We start from the raw sequence: 13152 nt of genomic DNA on the forward strand, positions 1-13152 counted from the left end.
TTGCAGAGATCATGTTCCTCCACCCATCTTCTACCCTTTCCTCCTCCTCCCTCTGCCCCAGCCCCCATACACATCACCTTCCTAGTCCTTAATCACTCTTTTACTTTTAGGTTGACTTTTTTTTTTTTTTTAAGTTTCCACATATGGGAGAAAACATGCAAAGCTTGTAGTTCTGTGTCTGCTTATTTCACTTAATGTGATATCCTCCAGTTCCATCCATCTCCCTGCAAATAAGAAAATTTCATTCTTTATGGTTGAATAATACTCCATTGTGAGTATGTACCATATTTTCTTTACCCATTCATCTGTCAATAGACACCTAGGCTGATTCCATCTCTTGGATATAGTGATACCCAAGATTTTCTTTTTTTTTTTTTTTTTTTGGGATTGCTGGGGTACTGAACCCAGGCCTTGTACTATGGGAGACAAGCACTCTTACCATCTGAGCTCTTATCCCCAGCCCTGTTGTTTTCTTTTTGATAATAGCCCTTCTAACTGGGTTGGATGGTATCTTGTAGTTTTGATTTGCATTTCCCTGACAGCTAATGATATTTAGCATTTTTTTACATATTTATTGGCCATTTTTATTTCTTCTTCTGAGAAAGGTCTATTCAGATCATTTGCCCACCTTTAAGTTGGATTACTTGTGCTTCTGTCCTTAAGGTTTTTTTTAGTTCTTTATATATTCTGGATATTAACCCTTTGTCAGATAAATAGCTGGCAAACATTTTCTCCCATAATGATTGTCTCTTCATTCTATGATTGCTGCCCTTGGTGTGCAGAGGTAGTGGGATGTGGTTCCATTTGTCAATTTTTTTTCTTTTTTTGGTGGTACTAGGGATGGAACCCAGGGCCTCACATATGCTAGGTAGGCAAATGCTCTATCACTGAGCTACATCCTGAGCTGCTTTTTTTTTCTTTTTTTTTTAAGATAGGGTCTTGCTAAGTTGCCCTATATTTTCCTCTAGAAGTTTCATTTCAGGTCTTACACTAAAGTCCTTTTTGATCCAATTTGAGTTGATTTCTGTACATGTGAGAGAAAGAGGTCAAGTTTCAATATTCTGTCAAGTAACCTTTTTCTTTTGGGAGGGTGGGGGGATGGAAACACAAGGGATTGAACCCAGCGGCATTCTACCAATCCAAACTCAAGTCATTTTTAATTTTTTTTTTTTTTTTTAGAAGAGTCTCACTAGGTTTCCCAGGCTGGCCTCCAATTTGTCATCCTCCTGCCTCAGCTTCCAAAGTAGCTAGAATACAGGCTTGCCCCACTGCCCTGCCTAGCTGCCAGGTAATCTTATGCAAATCTGATCTTGTCATTTCCCTGTGTTTTGTTTTTGTTTTTCAGGGCCTCACAGTGCTAGGTGAGTGTTCAGGCCCCAGACCCATTTATTTCCTTTCCTTTCAATGGCTTCTCTTTGGAAGGAGAAGAGCCTTTTGGAAAAAGTTCAAACTACTGAACAAAGGCTCAGGTTGTTTCCTCCCCTAGTCCAGCCCATCAGGACTAGCATTCTCTCCCACCTCTCTCCCCCGTACCTCTTAATCTTCATGTCCTGCTGATTCTGAGGTTCTCTCAAAGACACCCTCTCCATCCTGTTCTGGCTGCTACTGCCCCTTTTTCTACTCTCCCATCCCTCTGAAGAGCATATATCCTGACTGCTTTCTGATTATGAAAGCAATTTGTGGTCATAAAAAAATAAAATAAAGAGGGCTGGGGAGGTGGCTCAAGCGGTAACGTGCTCGCCCTGGCATGAGCGGGGCGCTGGGTTCGATCCTCAGCACCACATAAAAATAAAAAATATTAAGATGTTGTGTCCACCAAAAACTAAAAAATAAATATTAAAAAATTCTCTCTCTCTCTCTCTCTAAAATAAATAAATAAATAAATAAATAAATAAAAGCGATTCATGCTCATAAAAAAATAAGGCAATGAGGAAAGGAATAAGCATTTCCCCCATGATCTCACTAACAGATGTAAAGAGCTTATCTTTTTTTTTTAAAGAGAGAGAGAGAGAAAATTTTTTTAATATTTTTTTTTTTCAGTTTTTGGTGGACACAACATCTTTATTTTATGTGGTGCTAAGGATTGAACCCAGCGCCCCTACTTGAGCCACACCCCCAGCCCCAAGAGTTTATCTTTCAAACACTCTTGTTTTTCACAGCAGCAATATTCATAATAGCCAGGTGATGAATGCAACCAAGTGCCCAGCAATGGACAGACAGAAAATCAAAATGTGGTGAAAGGGGCTGGAGCTGGAGCTCAGTGGCAGAGCACTTGCCTAACATATGTGGGGCACTGGGCTCGAGCCTTAGCACCACATAAAAAAATAAATTAAATAAAGGCATGCTGTCCATCTACAACTACAAAAATTTATTTTAAAATGTGGTAAAAGCAGTCAACAGAATTATTATTCAGCCTAAAAAATGAAGAAAATTCTGACACATGCTATAAGGATGACCTTGAGGACAGTGCGCTAAGTGAAATAAATCATTCACAAAAAACAGAACATTGAACCGTTCCACTTACACGAGGGGACTAGAGCAAATTCAGAGAAAGAGAAAGTAGAGTGGGGGCTGCCAGGAGCCGGGAATTGCTTAAGAACAGAATTTCAGTTTTGTAAGATGAAAAAGTTCTGGAGACTTGTTGCACAACAATGTGAATATATGTAATACTACTCTACTGGACATTTAAAAATGGTTAAAATGGTAAATTTCATATGTACTTTACCACATTTAAACATTTAAAAATTTTTTTACTTATTTATTTTTACGTGGTGCTGAGGCTCAAATCCAGTGCCTTGTACATGCTAGGCAAGCGCTCTACCACTGAGCCACAACCCCAGCCCCTTAAAAAATTTTAAAGTAACTAATACTTCCAGACATTTTTCATATATGTATGTATGTATGTATATATATATATATATATATATATATATATATATATGAGCATATATATATATGAGCATATATATATATATGTATATTCTAAAAAATGGGAACATACTGTACTGTAATCTACTTTTTACACCTAACCATACGATGCAAAGATCTTTCTATGCATAGAGAAACATAACCATAAACATCTTTCTATATATATCTTACTATATATGGCTCCCACCTAATGCTTTTTTAATGGCTGAAGTAACCATCGCATGACTGCACCATAATTCAACCAGTCTGCTTTCAGTTTTTCAATATTATAAATACATCACCGGCAACATCTTTGCATACTTTCTCATAATGGCTTATTACAGATCCCTATTTACCTGCCCCTTTTCTGATATTAATAGTCTTAATTTCCCCACTGGAAAACTAACTCCTCTTCACCCTAATATCCTTCCTATCCTCCCACCCCACCTCCAGCCAACTACTATTCTATGTGGCACCTATTTGTAAGTTTATTCATGTTTTTTTTCCTGTTCCTATTGTCATTTATTCTATAATTACATCTTCTAATTCTTATTGCTTGCATAAAGCTATTGCTTTTTAGGGTGGGGGTATAGCTCAGTGGTAGAACATGCACTTAGCATGCTTGAAACCCTGGGTTATAGCCCCAGCACCCAAAAAATAAATAAATAAAAATAAGAAAAGAAAGAAAAAGCTATCACTGGTTCTCTGTCTTGTAGCTGCTTGTTCATTCAACCTTATTATATCTAGGTATTTTTAACTTAATTTTCTTAGCATATAATCATATCACAGGTAGAGAATTATATCACATAAGTAGTGATTAAGAGTAAAAGCTCTAGGCTCAGGCAGAGTAAAATACAGGATTCAAATACAGTCTGACTATGGGTAAGCATTTTACCTTAGTTTCCTTATCCATAAACTGGAGATCAAAATAGGGCCTATCTCACAGGATTACTGTAAAGATCATGTTATTGAGCTGGGCGTGGCAACACATACCTATAATCCCAGCTACTCCAGAGGTTGAGGCAGGGGGAAGATCGCAAGTTCAAGGTCAACCTGGGTAATTTAGTGAAACCCTGTCTCAAAATAAAAAATAAAATGGGCTGGGGATGGAGCTCAATGGAAAAATGCCCCTGGGTTCAATCCCCAGCACAGGGAAGGAGGGATGATATTGTTGAAATTAGTGTATGAAAAGTATTTAACACAATATTAGTTCAATAAATACCTGCTGCCTACCAATAACAAAAATGTGACTTTCTTTCCACGATAATATTTTTTATTCATATATTTTTGTTGCATGACACTGGTGCACTTCTGTTGGCAATGAACTCTCTCCCCAATTCTCCCAAAAGAGTAAACCATGAGATAATTAGCAAGGACCGCTGCTATGGAGCTCCCACTCCCACCTTCTCAGGAAAGTTGTGCTCTCAGTTTTTCTCTTTGGCTCCTGCATCTCCTCAGCCTGTCCCTCCTACTGGCTTGTTGCCAACAGCATTTAAGCATTCTCTCTTGCTTAAAAAAAAAAACTTCACCTTATTCCTCAATCACTCTCCAGCCTTCTCTTCCTCCCTGCTCAGCCGAACGTGTTCGAGCTGCCTACACTTCGTCTTTTTTCTCACATCCCACTCTGACCTCATCCCACTGATACATTACACTGAACCTTTGAAAGCTGTGGCTATTATAGATTCTGCCTCCACCATTTCACCAAATCTGCTCAATGAGGTCCCTAGTGACCTCTGCTACTTATTTATTTACAGAACACATTTTAATTTTTGCCTCATCTTACTTGACATCTAGCAGCCACTAGCAAAGCTGACTCTTCCTCTGGCCTTCATTACTACGTCTCCTGCTTTCCCTCCTACTTCTCCAACCTGTTCTCCTCAGTGTAGCCTAACTGAACAGGTTCTTCCCAGAGTGTGCAGTGCAGTAGCTCTGAATGATCTAGCCGTTTCCTCTCTTTAATCTCTCTTGATGGATTTCTTTCATAATTGATTTTTAAGTTCCTGCTGGAGCAGACTGGTTTCATTTCCATGAATGTTCTTTTGAACATGTTTGGAATACTACTCTTTTACATCCCCCCACATATATCTAACTCACACTACTCCCTCAGGTCTTTTATCAAGACCCTCCCTGAACCTTCAAACTAGGTTGGATTCACCTTAACACAAGCCCCATTTCATAACCCTCACCACACTTAAAACCACCTGACGCATATTTTCCTCACCAGTCTGTGATCTCCATGAGAGCAGAGATCAGTTTCCTTACCACCTACACAGTGCCTGGCACATAATAAGACACTTGCTATGGTTTGGATATGGTGTGCATGTGTTACCCAATGGTTCATATGATGAAACTGAATCTCCACTGTGAGATATTAAGAGGATATTGTTCAGAAGTGGGGCCTTTGGGATGATTAGATTAGATAAAATTGTCAGGGTGCAGCTCCCATGACTGCATACTGGTAGCAGAGAGGGAGACAGACAAGAAGACATACCTCTGCTCTCTGTCTCCTGCCACGTGGTGCCTTGAGCTACCCCCTGATCCTGCCAGTAAGGCCATTGTCAAGTTAGGCATAGTAGTGCATGCCTACAATCCAAGCTGGTAAGGAGACTGAGGCAGGAGAACTGCAAGTTCAAGATTAACATAGGCAACTTGGCAAAACTGTCTCAAAATAAAAAAAAAAAAATTAAAAGAGGAATATAGCTCAATGGCAGTGTTTTCCTGGGTTCAATATCTAGTTACCCTTTCCCATAGAAGGTCATTGCCTAGAACTTCCAGAACTGTGAGCCAAATAAACTTTCTTTATAAAATTACCCAGCTTTAGGTGAAAATATGGTCTAAGACAATATTCAATAACTAGTTTTTGAACCACCATAAATGAATAGCTGTGAAGTGGAAAAATAAACGAGGAGTGACAAGACTAAAAACAAACAAACAAACAAAAAACCCTGATTTTTCTGAAACCATACCTCTGAAGGAGCATGTACCTGCATGTACACTCGAGTGCAAACACACACACACACACACACACACACACACACACACCTATTAAAACCCTTTGATGATTTCCTCTCCCCCCAAATAAAGTCCAACTCTTCAAACTGGTAAAGAAAGTCTTACAAAAGGGGCAACTTCTTATCTCTCAAACATCAACTAACTAGACCACCTCCACTCTCAGAATCTTGTCTCTAGGCAGCATGAAATCCCTGCAGATTCCCAAGAAGGCTGCACTCTCTCCCTGGGGCTCTGCACTGGCTGTCCTGCCTACCCACTACACTGCACCTTTCCAGCCTCATCTTCTGACCTATACCAAGGCGGCCTTCATGTCTATTCTGGAAGTCCCCTTCTTTTAGAATCTTTGACCATCATCATCTCTGAAAAATCTAGATCCACTGCCTTTCCTGTGCATTCAGTTCTCAGTATGTCCAAAATCACAGCTCAAATCACAATGAGTTCCTGTTTATGAGTCTGTCTCTGTGAAACTGCAGAGTTCCCTGAGGACAAGATTTCTCATTCATTTTTTTAACCCTGGCGATCAGCCCAGGCCCTGGCTCACAATAAATGCTCAATGATGCTCCTTGTAGTAGTAGTGACAATAAAAGCTCCCGAGTATTAAGGACACTTACCTGCAAGGATTTTAAACATAAATTTACTCTGCAATAACCTTATAAGACAGGTGCTATCATTATTCCCATTTTGCAGGTAAGAAAACTGATGAAGAAGTCAAACCTCTCTGGCCCCAGAAGAGTCACACAATTTTCTGCAGTTTTGAATTATTCCCTGGTTCCCAAAATAATAAGGGTCTTTAAAAAAAAAAAAGAAAGAAAGAAAGAAACTTTCTTTCGAAAACGGTCAAGCAAAGCGCAAAAATATAGCCAACCGCCCAAAGCTCACTCCACCCGAACGCGGGACGAGGTCAAAGGGCAGAGAAGGCGCCACTCCCGGCGCGGTTGAGGGGGACAAAAGTCTGGCCCCTGCGTCCTTCCCCGCGGTCCCCCGCGGCCCAGCACCTCGCCCACAGGACGAGTTCACTTCACACCTGGCTGGGGGCGTTAGGGCCGCGGCTACCCACTGGTCCCCGCTCACCTGCTGTCTCGCCGCCTCGCCGTGTGGGGCGGCCGGCGCGCAGCGCCTCCCCGGGGCGGCCAGGCGCCCGCAGCCCGCAGCGGAGCCGTTGCCTTGGCGACCGGGGCTGAGAACTCCAGCGGGGCTCGCGCTACGGCGGCTCGGATGGGACCTGGAGGATTCGCGTCGCTTTCCGCAGCCGCGGTGCGGGCGGAAGAGGGAGAAGAGGGTGGGGATCGGGATCCGGAGTCTCGAGCCACCTGGTTAGGTTTGTCAGCCCGGAACTTGGTCCCCGGGAAGATGCGAGAAGGGGGACACAGAAGCCAGGGGCTGGACTTTTGGTTCTGGAGCGGCTTTTGTCTGTTAATCTCTCTGTAACCGGATAAGGGGACCGTTTGGGAAGGAGAGGGACCCTCAGGCCGAAGTTTGCCGGACAGAGAATGTTTTTTAAAAAGACTGGAAAATTAATTTGGGAGGAATGGTGGATTCCTGTCTGTTATAATCTCTGAAGTTGGGAGCAAGGAGTAAATAAACTTATTTCTTTGGCTGAGAATTTACTCACCAGAATCAATTTCAATATGGGAAATAATGTATTTTAACTTATGGTCGGATTACACTTCCTGGAACAATGCTGCAGAATACTGGAACCTGAACACAAAGAATGTTCCTTTCTTTATTGTAAAAGCAAAAGGATTGAAACCGACCTAAGTGTCCATCAATAGGAGGTTTGAGTAAATAGATTCCGGTACATTCCTAAAATAGATGACTCTTGCAAGAATTTAAAGGGTCCAGGGGAATTTACAGCTGGAGATACAGTTTAGATAATAGACCTATCTTGTTAACTAGTCCTGCTTCTACTCTTAGACATCCTCCTTCCCTGTGTAATTTTTGAACTGACAGCCGGTTGTGTGCTGTAAAATACAGAAGAAAAATATGATAAAAGACAACTTTTAAAGGGCATTTAAAAATGGAGGGGACCAGAGTCTATATGTGTATTAGACTACTATCTGCTGAGAAAGTGAATTCTTGAACTGACCAAGAAAACAATTACAAGGAAGAGGAATTATGTGATCTGTACTCCAACCAGTGTCCAGAAATAATCCTTTTAAAGTGTAAATAAGATCATGATGTTACTGCTGTTTACAGGTGACCAGTCCTTGCTTCCCAAATGCTGAAGTATAGCACCAGAGGAGCATGACAATGTAAGTTTAGAGTGGAAACCTGAAGCTTTATAAAGGACAGCAGAAAAGACTTTTCCCGGGAGGAGGAGGAGGAAGAAGGGGACCCAAAAGGTGGAATCCATGGAAGGGGGTCGTCTTCCCTTTTTTATAGCTAAAGTCTTCTTTTAGCTTTCCCACGCTCCTGTCCTTTGATTCCCTTTGTCTTTCAGTGATAGAATGCAGGTGGGAAGGCCCTAAAGGTGGGAGATAGGTGGGCTGAAGGAGTAATCTGGGCAGGAAGGGCCTGGGGTGGTTTGATTAGCACCTCCCTGTTTGCTGGGAGCTGCTTCATTAACAGTTTCTTAGGGTGGATTCCAGGCCTTGGGTCATTAAAATTTCACTTTCCCCAAGTGCTGCTCGGGGTTTCCTGGACTCCGTTCTCTATAATGGTCTCCATTTTATGTATCTTACTCATATTAGACCCAATTTACCTAATTACACTAACTACCTATCTTTAAATCTGGTTTCCATGATATTCTGTTTAAAGCCTCTTAACGGCTTTGCATCACCTTTATAATAAAATCTAGATTTGTTGTAATTAACAATCCCTTTAGGTGAATTATCCCCTGAACACTTGCCCAACCTCACCTCTCACCATTTTCCTGCCTGTCCATGCTGCAGCACACTAGCCTTGTGTTTTTCGTTTGTCTTGTCTTGTTTTTGTGGGTTTGATGTCTTGGCTTTTGCTGGTCCACACTGGGACCAGCCTTCCTCCAGATAGCCCTATCGCTTGGGTCCTCTCTTCCTTCATGTCTCTGCTCTTATATCCCATCCCAAAAAAACATGTCCTGCCTCCTCTTTATTTATTTTGCAGTACTAGGAATTGAACCAGGACCTTGTGCATGTGATGCAAGAATTTTACCACTATGCTATAATCTCAGCCCCTGACCTCTCTTTAAATTAGTAAACTAATGAGCCAGGTATGGTAGCACATGCCTGTAGTCTCAGCCACTCAGTGAGGCTAAGGCAAGAGGGCTTCTGGTTAAAGTCCAGCCTGTACAACACAGCAAGATCCAGTCTCAAAGGAAAAAAAAAAAATCAGTAGATCCCCACAAATCTGAATTCTCTTTTTCTTCTTTTCTTTCTTCACTAATCTTGTTAACGTCTGATGGTTATGTTTCTTTATTACTTATCTCTTCACTAGGATTAAGTTTGTTTTAAGGTTAGGTACTTTTTAAAAAAATATTTTTATGAGTTCTTGGTAGACCTATACTTTTATTTATTTATTTACATGCAGTGCTGAGAATCAAACCCAGTGCCTTACACTTACTAGGCAAGCGCTCTACTGCTGAGCCACAATCCCAGCCCATGAAGTACTTTGTTTTGTTCCTTACTGTTCTTATCACTGGAAATAGTGCCTGATACATAGTAAGAGCTTGGTAAATATTTATTGGATGAATAAGTTAAGTGAATAAAAGCAATGTACAGCACCATGTATTTGGAATAGTACCATGTCTAAAAAGGTGTAGTAGATAATGCTAGCATAAGTATACACAAACTTTGGAAGGAGATCTGGAAGATTGGGAGTGGTAAGATGGGAAGGACACTTTATTTCACTGCATACTCTTTTATGCAGTTAAAAAAAAAAAAAAAAAGATGTGAGGAGCTTCCTTGGTTGTCAGTGAATCTTATATCCTATAAGGGATGTTGAGGGGGTCCTGCATGAGGTGATAAATTGAAGTAGATGATCTCAAAGATCTGCCCTTCAAATTTTTGACAACTAGAGTAGACCCACAACTATCTAAAGACCAGAAGCACTAAAGAGATGGATGGTATCACATATATGGGAGTATATGAAAATGAAAAATGAGGGCTGGGTCTGTAGTTCAGTGGTATAGCGCTTGCCTAGCATGTGTGAGGCCCTGGTTTAAAATCCTCAACACCATGTAAAAATAAATAAATAAAATGTATTTTATTTATGTAAAAAATATGTAAATGTAAAAAGAATATGTAAACATAAAAAAAAAGAAAGAAAATGAAAAATGAAGGCTGGGGCTATAGGTCAGTGGTGGAGCGCTTGCCTAATGTGCATGAGGCTCTGACTTCCATCCCCACCACTGCAAAAAGTCAAAAACAAAACAAATTAAAAAAACTATTCTGCTGGCAGCTAGGCCCAATGTCCTAACTGAACATAAACAGTGATCACAAAATATAAACAAATGCCAGATAAGGCTACTCTGTGGTCGAAACTAGAGCCAAGACCATTCTGGCCCCATAAATATAACTATATATCTCCTCTTGTAACATGACTGGGTTCTGCTGCTTTTCCAACCTTTAATCCTCCTACCTCCTGGATAAAAATGATTAGATACCTAGTCACTGAACTGGCCCACCTACTTGACCGTGTCCGGTGCAAAACAGATCCCTATTTCCTTAGCATTAGCTGCATAAACACAAGTCCTAAAATAAACTCCTCCCACTTACATCTTACCAAGACATCTCCTAGTGTCTCTGGTGTGTGTTCTCCCTTGCTGAATAAGCTCAATGAACCTAATTCGGGGGAGAAGTGTCAGAATCCAATTCAGGGGCTTGCACGTGCGTGGAAAACACTCTACCACTGAGCTATACCTTCAGTCCAGTAAAGCTAATTAGTTTTGACTACAGCTTTGTTCCCATAAGAGATAGTGTCACTGGAGTCCTAGGCTAGAGGCCTGACTCTGGTAGTCCCAACAAATTCGGTCTTGCCATTTCCACCCTCCCCAAAACACACACACAAACAAAAATAATGATGAAATAGGAAAGAATTTAATCAATCTAGCTACATTGAGAAGACAAGAGAGAACAGGAGTCTGTAGTCATGTCTTTGGGGGTGCTGACATGAGCTTTAAGTTTAAATAGAGGAAGAACTGGGGCAGGGAGCGAGAAGTGTGCATAATTAAGCAGTCTTGGTCCTGCCGATCATTATCTCAGTTTTTTGTTCTGCAAGGTGGCTCCAGGAGAAGTGTTTAATGTTTTAAGGGACAATCCAGTTCTTGTGAGATGACTGTTCCTGCTTAGGAGAGCAGCCTAAGTTCCTGTCGTGGGGTAATTGCTCCCCCTTGGGGAGGTGATCTTATCATGGGGTGATCTGCTTACAAGGCTCTGCTGTTCCTGGAATCCAATGTGACTGAGTAAGTTTAGGGTAATGACTGAAGACCTCTGGGCACCTCTCCTGAGGGACTGGACAGGACCTTTTAAAAGCTGATTGTTGAATGTCCTTGCAAATCTTAAAAATGCCTTATTCTTATCTTGGTGTCTTCAGTCTTGAAGGGGGACTAGATAGGTTATGTAAATATAGGGGTCACAAACCTAGAAATACCAATTTTTACACAGACTTAAGTGATTAACCTGCCTACATGCAGAGCCGAGCAGTAATCTGACCCAAAGTTTAAGGTAGCAAGGCAGGAAGATACAAAATGAAGGTGGAGATACCAGGCTTAATCCTGCCCTTAGTTACATTTGCAGGCCCAACTGAAGAGTCAGTGCTTTGTAGCAAAAGCAGCTTCTAAGACTCTTTATAATTGTCCTAGCAATTAATCATGCATAGCCTAGTAATGTACTGCTTAGTACTGTACTTGCCCTCATCAGATACCTGTGTAATTGTTACCAGGGTCCCAGATAGAAGCTGAACTCCAGGATCCCTGATGACTTGGTCTGGCCACTCAAATCCCCAGGAAAAAAAAGGTGGAGAAGTTGATGGTGAAGCAGGAAAAGGAACCATTAATTCCAGTATTTCACACCTGGAAGACAGATTTAAGGGCATTGGGTGTTGCAGCAGGCTTGGGATCAAAGTGGGAAAAGAATAAAGGTGAAAGTTGAGGAGTTTGTACAGTACACAGAGCTTTGTCAAGTGGCAAGGAGGTTGCCACTGAGGGGAATCTCCATTTGGTGCCCAGGAGATGCAGCAGCTCAGGAGGGTATCTATACTTGCTTTGTAGGATGCTTATCTGTTAAGCCTGTGTTCCTAGAAGGGGGAAATCTCAATTTGCTTGAAACATGTTTATTTATCGGATCAGTGATGATTCCTAGTTGCCATGTGGCTGCTTTCCTGTGCTGTGCCCTTCTGTCATTATATTCTGCTTCATCTTGGGTCTATTTCATTATGGACTCAACCTCTGAAACCCTACAAAGCTTGCCAGTTTTCACTGTTTACCAGGATTGATCATTTGTAGCTTCATTAACTTCACTTGGCCCTTCCAGAAGAAAACACTAAACCATAATCTCAGAACCCACAAGAAGGCTCATGTTTTCTAACAGCTCCAACTTCTGCCATCTGTCTTTACTCTTCATAGAAAGTTCAGTTTATGACCACCAAAAAACATAATGACGTTATTTTTTTTTCCCAGTACTGGGAATTGAACCCAGAATTGTCCTTTGACATAGGAAACATTTCTTGGTTAACTTGGATCCATCCTTCTGTTCACAAGTCAAATATAAATTACTCAGAAAAGACTTCTATGACTACTTCCCAACTAAACTATATTTCCCTTATAAAGTGGGCACTTAAATATATATTTAATTATACATATAATTTTATAAAATACATACAACTTATATACAAATATAATATATATAATTATGCATTTTCTCCCTGGTGCTGTGTATCCAACCCAGAGTACTCTACCACTAAGCTATTCTTTTATTGAAAAAATATTCCCTATACTACTTCTTCACAGTATTCATCACACTATGGCTTGATGCATTTATGTTCATCGTCAGTCTCCTCAACCTAGGTCACAAGTTCTATGAGGGTAGACAGCGTGTCTCTTTGTGCACATCTATGCACTTCCCGACACCCCAGATCTTCAGATCAGCCTCCCAGTAATACAATAGACATACGAAAGCAGCTTTTGCAGGTCTTGCCCCCAAGGCAGATTTAGCCACGCCTCTCCCATCTCCTGCCAATCACAGGTGCCCTCTAGGCAGCTACCGCGGAGGATAGTGGGCGGGACCACGCAATAACGCAAACCGTGCGTCGTGGGAG

General features: G+C 41.3%; 1 protein-coding gene across 10 annotated transcripts in view; it reads right to left on the reverse strand.

Annotated features, from left to right (window-relative positions):
• The window catches only part of Pkig (cAMP-dependent protein kinase inhibitor gamma), an 87061-nt gene extending 79695 nt beyond the window's left edge, over positions 1-7366 (reverse strand). For 3 of the 10 annotated variants that reach the window (XR_007350406.1, XR_007350402.1, XR_007350410.1), the window contains exon 1: positions 6991-7005. The gene's annotated coding sequence lies outside the window, so the exon portion shown is untranslated. Of the gene's footprint in view, positions 1-6530; positions 6895-6990 lie in introns of those variants that run through there. The other 7 variants (XR_007350408.1, XR_007350403.1, XR_007350401.1 and 4 more) reach the window with 7 other exon arrangements.
• Between the last annotated feature and the right edge of the window lie 5786 nt (positions 7367-13152).

Source organism: Marmota marmota, unplaced genomic scaffold, assembly GCF_001458135.2.
Source record: "Marmota marmota marmota unplaced genomic scaffold, marMar, whole genome shotgun sequence".
In the NCBI taxonomy this organism is placed as follows: Eukaryota; Metazoa; Chordata; class Mammalia; order Rodentia; family Sciuridae; genus Marmota; species Marmota marmota.